At 41.4% G+C, this 10,910-nt stretch overlaps 1 long non-coding RNA gene across 2 annotated transcripts; it reads right to left on the bottom strand.

Annotated features, from left to right (window-relative positions):
* Nucleotides 1-900: 900 nt before the first annotated feature.
* Nucleotides 901-10,344, bottom strand: LOC133970469 (uncharacterized). 2 transcript variants are annotated; one of them, XR_009924308.1, is made up of 3 exons: nt 9,901-10,344; nt 7,241-7,819; nt 901-3,689 (listed from the first exon to the last, which is right to left on the bottom strand). It is a non-coding gene; the product is annotated as an uncharacterized LOC133970469 (long non-coding RNA). The 2 variants fall into 2 exon arrangements; XR_009924309.1 differs by lacking the exon at nt 9,901-10,344 and adding an exon at nt 8,633-8,740.
* Nucleotides 10,345-10,910: the final 566 nt, after the last annotated feature.

The following is a 10,910-nucleotide window of genomic DNA, read 5'->3' as shown; positions in this document are numbered from 1 at the left end:
AAATGTCCTCACTCTGTAGATTGAAGCCTCAAAATGGTCCTCACAAAGAAACCTGTACAAGGACACTCACAGACACACACGACCATATGTTCAGTCTCTTTAGTGATCAAGGTTTTATTTTGGAAACAAATTTAATTAACCTGCAATCCAGACCAACTAGTGAGCTGGTGGATACGAGTCTCCTCAAGTCGGACCAATCACAACCATTTATCTAAACTGACTGACAGAGTAGTATCAAACATTTAAAACATACGTTATATTATAAGTAACTGTTACATTATGGATATCAAAAACTAATATACATACAAATTGTGATCATATAATATTACAGATATCAAAAATAAGTTCAGTGGTTGTGCAATATTACATTTGTAATGATATAAAACTCTGATATATACAACTCCATGGAAGCGAAAACAGCAAACCATGTAAGAGAACACTACTCATTTACGTATAGTACCTCACCATCTAGTGTCACAAGTATGCAATACCCAAGTGTTTCATTATTTGCTTTTTGAACATATAATTATGTTTCATATTAGTAATTTCTGTTGGTAGTAGGTTTCATGACTTCATGGCTCTGTATCCCTCAGTACGTTTAAGATAATTGGTATTTGTTCTTGGGAGTTTAAACCTGCCTTCTATTGCTTGTCTAGTGGCATAGTTATGTGAGGCTACATTTTCATTTAGTTGCCTATACTGATCTGCTGGTGTTTTAGACTGCAAGAGGCGCCATATTGATAAAAAGGTGCAGCAGCTATCCTGTCTTCAACTTTTAGCCAGTGGAGACTGGCATGCATACTCTGTATGCTGGTTCTGTAAGGACACTGTTGATTATTATTATATATGATTGATTATTAAGTTTACGTCAAGTAGAAAAACAGATCATGCAGATAAGAATGTACCTTTCACTCTAAAAGATATCCATGTCATGTACAGTAGGCACAGAGCTGCTGGAGAGATGAAAACATGAAGACATTTGGAAGCACCTCACTGCAAACAAAGACCATATTTATTGAGGCTTCTGCAGCACATGGGAAAACTAACATGTAACCATTTTCAAGGTCACATCAAAGAACATGTGTTTTGAATTCACATGTAACGTTTGGATAGCGCAACAAATCAAAAGAGGCTGCAGTTTGTTTTACCCATCAGATTGTCCGTTTAGAAAAAAACAAAAGCATCCTGACTACTGAACAAAGTGCAGAGTAAACAGCTGACAGAAGTGGTGTCGGCTGAAGTGCTCGCTGGGCTCGGCCTCCTCCTCTCCGCGGTCTATTGGCATGCAGCTGCTGTGATTCAGGCAGTTTCAGGTTCCTGTGATCTTAAGCATCCAGCCCAACAACTTGAAACTACCTACATCACACAGCTCCTGTCTGAATCCAAAGCGACTCGGCTCACTGTGAAGGTGGAAACACTCCAGCTGCTTCTGGCACGTCACACAGAATCAACGGTAGCACCGGGCGACACTCACCAAACAAACCGACAGCACAGAAACTCATTTGACTGTAGAGTCAACAGAATTATCTTTAGGTTTTAAGCATTATAAGAAAAGGATCATCCCAAATACAATTAATTGTTGTATTTCTGACACCTCCCAACATAAATAGCCAGCAATTAATAATACTTTTTATAACTAACTGTAACCGAGAACTTTCTTTTAGGTACCCTTAGAGATTTCATCTTTAGAGACAGGGTCTGACTCAGGCACACTGGTACAAATTTGCCAAATTTAGAATAAGATTGACAGGAAACCATGTAGCATATCATCAAAAGGTGCTGTTCCTTATTTCATCTCATTTTGCTTTATTCACTTATATCTTCTCAGATTTTTTGGTTAATTTGTTCTTTAGTTGTAAACAAAAAAAATATATACCAGGAAATGATTACAAATGATGAACAGTATGTATGTATGAACATACTATAGTAAATTAAATCCCATCGAAAAACTTTAATATTGAAGAAAACACATAACTCATTAATTTGTACAAGCAAGTCAGTCAGAATCTTCATAAAAACAGTGTAAATAGGTTTTGAGAAACTTCTTCTTAACAACGTTTTGTGAATGAGGCTCATTGAAATCAGCCTCAGTGTTAGGTGTTGACTCCCACAGCTGCATCAGAGCTGGATTATAAAGAAAGAAGCTAAATACAGTTATTTTTGTTAATTTTCGAGTGGATACGTTTGAAATATGTAATATGTTATGAGTTGTAAGAAAAAAGCTGAACACCTCTAACTTCTCAATACGACATCAAACTGTATTCCACTTAAATCCAAGTAGTACAAATGACTAAAGCTTCTTGTGAGGTAAGTACCAAATCTCTGACAATAAAAAGCATATTTTCACTTTGTACGATTAGCCAGTGTGGTCCACGTTTATTCTCTCTCAACAGTCAACATACAAAGTGCACATGCTGGCGTCAGCTAGGAGCTAGTTAGGAACAGACAGCAGCCATGTGTATGGCAGCGTGCCTGTGTCTATTTGTATCTGAACTCACCAGGAACTCTACTTTCTGTTATTTCCCTCCAGTATCTCTGCTTCTACTTCTCCTCTCTGTACACATCTGACCATGTTTCCAAGGCGGTGGAATTTGCTGAATTTTTATTTAGAACCTCCCTGCATCGGGTGAATATTAATATTTTAGTTTTTCTGTTGATTTTGACACTTTCAAGCCACAGCAGTAATGTTTTTTACTTTCTGTCTGCATATATATATAATAACGATAGGAAACTAACATGCCCAAGAATTTAAGAAGAATTAAGAAGTGTAGCCAATGTTTATTTTTTAAAATGTTTATGTCTTTACAGAACACTCTAGTTAGGCACAATGCAGCTATCGGTGCCTCGTATCGGCCGTGGAAATGATTCCCTGCTTACTTAACTTTACACTTAACTCTGGTGGCATCTCACTAGAATTCTGGCAGCACGTAATGTTAGCCTACAGCTAGCTAGTATCACCTCAATTATGTTAATCTTCTCTTTATTTCAAGATAAGTATTACTCTGCAACATTAAGGACCCAATGTCATCTTAAAAGTATTGATTTCGCACCAGTTTCTTAAAAAAGAAAATATATATATATAACTATACCAAGGCCTATTCCTTCCTCGGTTTTGCTTTTCTCTTCTCTTCAGTTAATCATACAGTGATCTGTGTTTCCCATTCTGCTTCACATCCAGTTCACATTAGTGTAATGGAGACAAAACACGGGGGAAATTACAATGTAAGAGGTACATGCCAAGAGACAAGAACAGACAGACCCTATGAACCGAATGGCAGGTAACCAACTCGTGAGTACATAACCACACTCAACATTTTGTACGTGGCATTGGATTAGAGTTTGCAGCACTGCCTTCCTCTGGCAATAATCGAATGATTAGAGTGCATGTAGCTGAATCCAGCAGCGGGAGGTCCGACCACTGCTCTAAATCACATCTAACAAGTACAATCCCGTCAGCGCCAGCTTCCTGCTCGGCTTAATGAATATCCAACTGTGTGACCCTGAAGCAAAAGGAAGTTTTGAAAACCTCTTGAGCTGTTCCACTATCATGCGAAGCAGCAAGGTGATGACACAAGTTGATGTTTGTGCGAAAACAGGGATGACCTGAAATCTGCCAGCATGTGGGTTAGCTGAGAATTTAATTTACGTTGGAGCGATGTCCGGGTGGATGGTTTCCTCGAAGATAGAGCCTGGGAGAAATAAAGAAGAAGTCTGTTTAGTGTTAGAGAACTTTGTATCGTCAAAATATCCGTTTCCTTACGTCATTATATATCAAGGGTGTAGCTTCGGAATGGACATTAGGGGGTCAAATGACAGGATGAAATACTCTGGGGAACTTTTTGATTGTTATTTCTTACCGATGAATAACCGCTTGATTCATTTTTCAAATTAATCACATTGAATACTTTGTAGTGGCCAGATAATACCAACCAGCTAGTAGCCAAAGTAGCTAAACTAGATATGTGGTGAAAATAAGTTTTTCTTTGTTAATGCTGCAAAATAAATGAAGCATAAACCAACCATGATATCCTGCTCTATAACAGTACACTTTTCATTCATTGAATTCATTCATTGTCGAGTTTGATTATCGGGGGGGTCTCAACACCCCCATCCCCCTTGTATATGCGGCCTTATAGCACCTAAATCCAAACAAAACAAGGTTAGATTATAGGCAAATAGCTGAAGACATGATACATGGAATGTCCTGAAAGTGGGGCCATATTTATACAATCCCATAGTATAAGAATCAGACATGTGCATTCAAATGACCAAGTTTACCATCAAAAGACCATGAGACAGACAGGAGGGACGACGAAGGATGCAGACCTTCCAGGAGGCACACACATTCTTCGGAGCACCCTTTGTTGACCACCAACAGGCAATAAGAGGCAATGAGGCCGCCATAAAACTACACTGCGTAGCAATATACACCCTTGGTATACAACCACCTCCTCCACTTCCTCCAGCCACCAATAAACTACTCGGTGAATTACCCCCATGGTAAAAGTGAAGGTGGGAGCGAGCGACAGACGGGAAAAAGAAAGGCTTGAAAGCAAGTCTGACAGGACTTATATGAAGCAGGAGACAGTGTGGCGCTGCAGAGTCCATGCTCTCTCAAACATGGCGCCTGCAGATCTGCAGCCCAGAAACCGAGGCTGTCCTCCCTCCTTGCTTTATTACTCCTTCAATATCTCCTCCGTGTTTCTCTCCTCTCATTTTCTCCTGCCTGTCCAACACGGCTCTTTTTATTTGCTCTAATTGTATTCACTGCTGAATCACAGCTTCCCTCACCGTCCTTTTCTTTTTCCTCCTCTCCTCGCCTAACAAACGGACAGCAGCTGCCTACTGCAGCAGCAGAGGAAGTTCAGCCATGTGTTCCTGATCAAAGCTCCACACTGGAGCCCTGAGGGTCGCTTCTCATGCGACATAATGACTCAGTGTCACGTTTAGCCGGCAATCAAACAGGGTGATGGTCAGGTTGAGGAGGCGCAGGTCTGTTGCTGTTGCACCATATCTAAGTTCCCAACTGCAGCGTGGTTTTATAACCATGCCATGTACAGCGTGTGTGCACACGATTCCCCTGGAAACGCATCGGAGCCAATTAAATACGTACACTGTAAGATGATACTGCACTCTGGAGCCATTTCCTTGAACCCCTGCCCCGCATCAGTCAGGGAACAGGACAATTGTTATTTAGTGGGTCTATAAAGAGAAACATGGAGACTACAGGAGCCATTTACTGCAGCTCTATCACTGCATCTGATACTGATGTTACTTCTGGAGCCTGGTGTCATGGTGGATTTGTTCCTCAGACACTTATGTCACGCTTTATACGACACAGACCTCAGGGCTACAAAGAAGAGTTTTCCAACATTAAATATACCAGTGCTACTAATCTCACTAGTGGCCAACCGATGCTTACACAATTACTACCGCAACTGACAGTACCACTGATACTGTCATTCTTTAGAAATTAACTATGAAAATAGTAGGAATTCAGGGTAAAAATAATTGATTCTTCCTCGGAAAATACACTGATTGCATATCTGTGCATTAACTGGATACTGACAACAACATGAATCTGCCTCTCTCAGTCTCCAAAGGAAATGTCCCGACCCATCTGTGTCTGCCGCCATTTCAACTCCAGTCAGCAGGAAATGGAACCGGTGAACACTCAGAAATAGAAATTAGAAAGCTCTCAGAGGACATATTAGATCCAATAGAACCACTGACTGCAGTGACCCAGAAAACCCATCCTGAGTCCTGCAGGCATGGAAATTATATAAACGCTGGCACTGCTATTTTTACCAGCAGTATAACGACTATTAGGCTTCATGTGACTCTTACTACCAACGTGTGACTTGGTTCAGGCGACAACAGTGTGCGTCCGCAGCAGCACCAATGTGTGGACTAGTGTATTGTTGTGTTTTCATTGCTGCGTTTGCAAATAAGGTCAACAAACGCCTCGGTCTCCTACTTCACCAACATGTGCGTGTTTTACATGAGTGAAAAACAAACTCTTGGAAAAGAACAAAATATAACACTAATGGTGAATTATTTCAGAGTTGTATTTCATTTCTGATGATCATGAGTGTTTTATTTTAAGGAAAATTACAACTGCTGATTTTAACCCGTAGAGAAAAAAGGAGGCGACGACCTCAATGTTAAATAAAGCTAAATATATATAATTATAATGTGTCATGATTATGACTGGGATTATTTCAGTCTGCACCAAGAATGCTTTAAAAATACGATAGCAACAACAACAATAAATATTTCTGAACCACAGAGATTATTATAATTAATGTAACTTTTAAAGATTTTTTTAAGGTAGAGATGGAAGCTGTTTATTGGAGCCTTGTGTCGTGGGCCAACAGATCTTAGCATTTACACTGAGGATACCAAGGTATTTAGTTTATTTATTTTACAAATATTCCAAAGTTTAAATCGTGTGTGTGTTTTGTTAGCTGATTTCAGTATGAGTTTTATATATTGGCTGCATTTATATATTCAGTATTTTAGTTTTAAAAAGCCTATATTTAATGATGATGATTCTGATGCAAGAAAAAATAACGGATTAATATTAATAATAAATTAAGTTATTCCTTTTTGCCATTAGACTGGATGATAGAATCAATTAATATATTTGTATGCCAAAATCTTGCCAATATAAATTTAAGTGGTGCATTGTCGATGAGTTTTAGCATTTAAAATGTACATGTACTTGTTTATCTTTTAAAGTATTTGATAATATCGATAAATTATATTGTAGTATTGTTGATCCGAGGGTTAATTTGAAAATAGTGTGTGTACTGGTTCAACAAATATAAGGAAATAAGTATTTCAATCATCTAAAAGAGCTTCAACCCTGTCTGCTTTTAACACATTATTTAAATCACCGAACCTTAAAAAAATAAGGGGAAAAAGGTGTGAATAATTTCCCACAATTTACGTCCCCCTTCATAAAACTGATCTGGTTCCGTGTCACAAAATGTAGCCATCTTATGCTAAAACTAGGCTAATGGATTCATTAAACCTCCAGAGTTTATTAATAAACATTTGGGCATTAAATAATAATCAAAGTCAAGCAGACAAATGCAGAGTGTTCATGAGTGCGGTGATACCTTTGGACTTGAATGAATGGTCGATAAAGAACTGAAAAAACAAATCAACAGCCATCAGGCTTTTTACGTCACCTGTAAACTGGTGCTGTTACGCACAGAAAAAGACCGGAACTCACCGTGATGATGGAGACCGGCGCACTGAGTCTCTGTTGCTTTGGTGGGAATTGAAAATTGAAAAGATGTGACTGTAAAGTGCTTCAGATTTGTGTTTGAGGAAGAGGTTCACGTGTTGATAACTTCCGCACCTCGTGAACCTCTTTTTCTTCATATTTCACGTGATGGCCCGTTACAGTGCGCTCACACCTCTTGTATCTATAGAAAATAAAACAGTGTGAGTGTGTTTGTCATGTTTCATGAGATGTGTGTGTGTGTGTGTATGTTCAGTCACGGCCTCCTCCTCCTCTTCATTCTCCTCTCTGTGTTTATTTCCCAGCTTCAGGTCTTTTCAGGCGCCATAAGCTCTGGTTGCTTCCCCCGGGTCCAGCAGCGGATCCTCTCCCATCGGGCCTGCAGCGCCTCTCCGGGCTGCACTGCCGGCTCGGGTCGCCTCCATGTCGAGGGAGAAGTCCCGTCCAGCTCCGGAGGGTGTGACACTCGCTGCCTGCACGGCGCTTCTCTCCGTCTGCCCCGCTGGTTGCCAGGCGCCGACGGCCGGGCGGGACTGGGCGGGACCGGGCGCCTCCGAGCGGCCTCATCTGGAGAGAGTCGGAGGGAGACAGACAGTGGTCACATTTTATCATGACTCATCTTTAACGACCAACAGAGAGCAGGGACTTAAAAAAGAAGAACAAGAACAAGGACATCATCAATTCTGAAACGCAATTGACTTCCCTGTTTTAAGAAAGCTCTGCACTTCAGACTTCGCAGGAAGTGGTGGGAATGGTAATTTTCTTTACATTAAATGTTTTATTATTATTATTATTATTATATGTAATATATATAATACTTAAATTACCTTATCCCTTATTATTTAATGGTGGTGGGGGGAGGCAACAACACTACTACCACTAGTAATACTACTACTAGTAACAATAATAGCAACAACAACAATAATAATAATAATACAAATAATAATATAAATGATGATAGTTACATCGGTGCAGGAAAGAGTAGCCTCGCTGGTTGTTAACACTGAAACGTAGCAATATGCTGTATATTGTTGGCACTATCACCAATCTCTGCACCTTAGCACGCACGTGCCCATAACTCTGGTACTGTATATATTTTACGCTATATTGTTGTTTTTATATTGTTGTTTATGTTGAGTGCACCAACGAACGACACCAAAGCAATTTCCTGTATGTGCAAACTTGGCAAATAAAATAATTCTGATTCTGAATCTGTTACTTTTTTACACACTTTTATACAAACGTTTTATTTTATTTCTTTAGGTTTTTTTTTTCTAGCTGAAGACGTGAAACAACAAACTGGGCTTGTTTCAATATCTACATATTTCAGAATGGACAGAGAACAAGAACAACAAATAACATCTTAAAAATATTTCAAACCTTGATATTCTCACTTCCGATCTGTTTATATGGAAGATCCCAGGGAATTCCCACGTGTTTCTATAAGCCATGTTTTTTTAAAGAAAGAGAGAGAGGCCGACAAAAACAATTCACCATCCAGTCGCACAGATAAAGATATTTAGTGTGTTGATTTATTATTCTTGATATGATGATCGTGGTAGTTGTGGTTTTAATCGTGTTATTATTTGTAGAGACTACTACCAGTGTCACTGGAACATCAAAAAAAGAAAGAAAGACACAAAACAGCTGTGACGTTAACACAACGACATGTACACAAATCTACACATTAACGATAAACGATTTCAGCCAATTAAATACACGTTATATGTACTATTAGCAACGAACATTTTTTGAAGCTCAAATAGTTTTTCATTAAACAAAAAAAGCTCATTTTAAGCCTATGATCCTTTTCTTTGACTTAAATGCAGTGGTAAAGATATTGCGCATTTTAGAGGTTTTTATTTGCAGTGTGTTTGTGGGTGGGTGGGTGGGGGGGTCCTTGTTTTGTGGTGTATGCTGAACTTTCTGCAGTGTTGGGCTTATGAATGCATTAATTGATGAATTTATCCACGTACATGTGATGATATTTCTCCTCCACTGATATTGCTTGTTAGAATGTATGAAGACAAGTACAACGAGCATTGTTCAAAATGCCACAACAGGTCGACACGAAGCAAACAAGCAAAACGAGGTCTGCTGCACTTGGTTTGTGCGCGTGTGTATGCGTGCATGGTGCACGGTGCTGCTGGACACGGGAGGAGGACCAGCTCAGTCCTGATGGAGCAATAAACTCATTTCAGGGGTAGAGAGACGAGCGGGTGAGGGGTGTGAGGAGGAGGGGGGCAAAATGATTATCTTTGTCTTTCAGACTTTAAGAGCCCCGCCATAAACCGAGAGAATGAAAAGAGTGTGAGGCAGACAGGAAGGAAAGACAGACAGAGAAAGAGACAGAGGAGTCACCTTGTCTCGCCTCCAGACCAAACAGCCCCTCTGCCCCTGCGGCTCCTGCACCGGCCCAGCTCCCTGACATCACCGGCCCTCCTCTCTCTGTCTGCTGCTCCTCTCCTCCCTCTCCTCTCCTCTCTTCCCTCTCCTCTTCTCCTTTTGCTTGGCTCATCTGTTGTTTTTTTGGTGTCTCCTCCCCTTTTGTTTCCATCTCTCCTGTCCTGTCTCCCCTCCATCCCGCCCGTTTCTTTTAATACCACATACTCCTTTATATCTCCTGTCTGCCATCCACTCCCTCATACCTTGTCTGTGGTGCCGGTGCTGTCCTCCTCCGCCCCGGCTACGAGTGCTCTGGACCGGAACCGAATGACAGCCTCTCATTGACTCTTCCCCGCTATTTCCTTTCTTTCGTCCTTCAGCACCATTCCTCCTCCTCGGCGCCGCTGCCACCATCACCATCCTGTGGTAACAGGTCGCTTCCATCCGTGACGCACGAGAAAAGCTCCGGGGCATGTGAGGTACGCGAGATGTCGCGAGGTGTCCACTGGAGAGAAGGTGTGCACGCGGGCGGCGGCGGGCAACACGGAAGGAGGAGGATGTGGCGGAAGACGAGGAGGGTGGGGGTCATTTTTGGTCTAGAGAGCGGCGAACAGTAAACACGTGCGTCGGCGCGCTCCCTCCCAGTAAGCGATGTTTTGCTCCTTTCGGTACCGATGCCCGGTGGAGGCTGTGAGGGGACGGCTGCACCTCGTGCCCACCTGGGAGGGTGCGTGAGAAGGAAGTTGACACATCTGGGGGGGAGGGCTGCCTTTCCTGGCGCGTCACATTCATGCGCAAACTAGGATATGTTTTTAGCCCCCTCTGTGTGTGTGTGTGTGTGTGTGTGTGTCATCGACGGGAGGAGCCCATATCTTTGGATGACAGGTAACGAAGTGAGGACATTTTCTCACCTAAGAAAGAGACATGTTTTTGTGAGGGTTATGACTTGTTAGGGCGACTATGGGTTGGGGGATAGAATTAGGTTTCTGTCTTGTGATGGTAAAGATTTAGGGTAAGTTTCTAGAGAATGCATTATGCCAATGACTGCCCTCATTACGATACAAGTGCAAGGTCTGTGTGTGTGTGTGTGTGTGTGTGTGTTTGTGCCATTGATGAGGATAATCGGGGGGGTATTTTTGGGGATGACAATAGAGACACATTTGACTGAGACTGTTACCATCAACCGGCCAATGGCAGTCTGAGGTTCACCGGCTGGCCACGCCCCCTGTTAGTTCTTTCTTTCTTTCTCTCTTTCTTTCTCCCTCTCTCATTT

Source organism: Platichthys flesus, chromosome 16, assembly GCF_949316205.1.
Source record: "Platichthys flesus chromosome 16, fPlaFle2.1, whole genome shotgun sequence".
Lineage (NCBI taxonomy): Eukaryota > Metazoa > Chordata > Actinopteri > Pleuronectiformes > Pleuronectidae > Platichthys > Platichthys flesus.
Note: the sequence above shows the minus strand (reverse complement) of the source record. Positions and strands in the feature narration are given on the sequence as shown.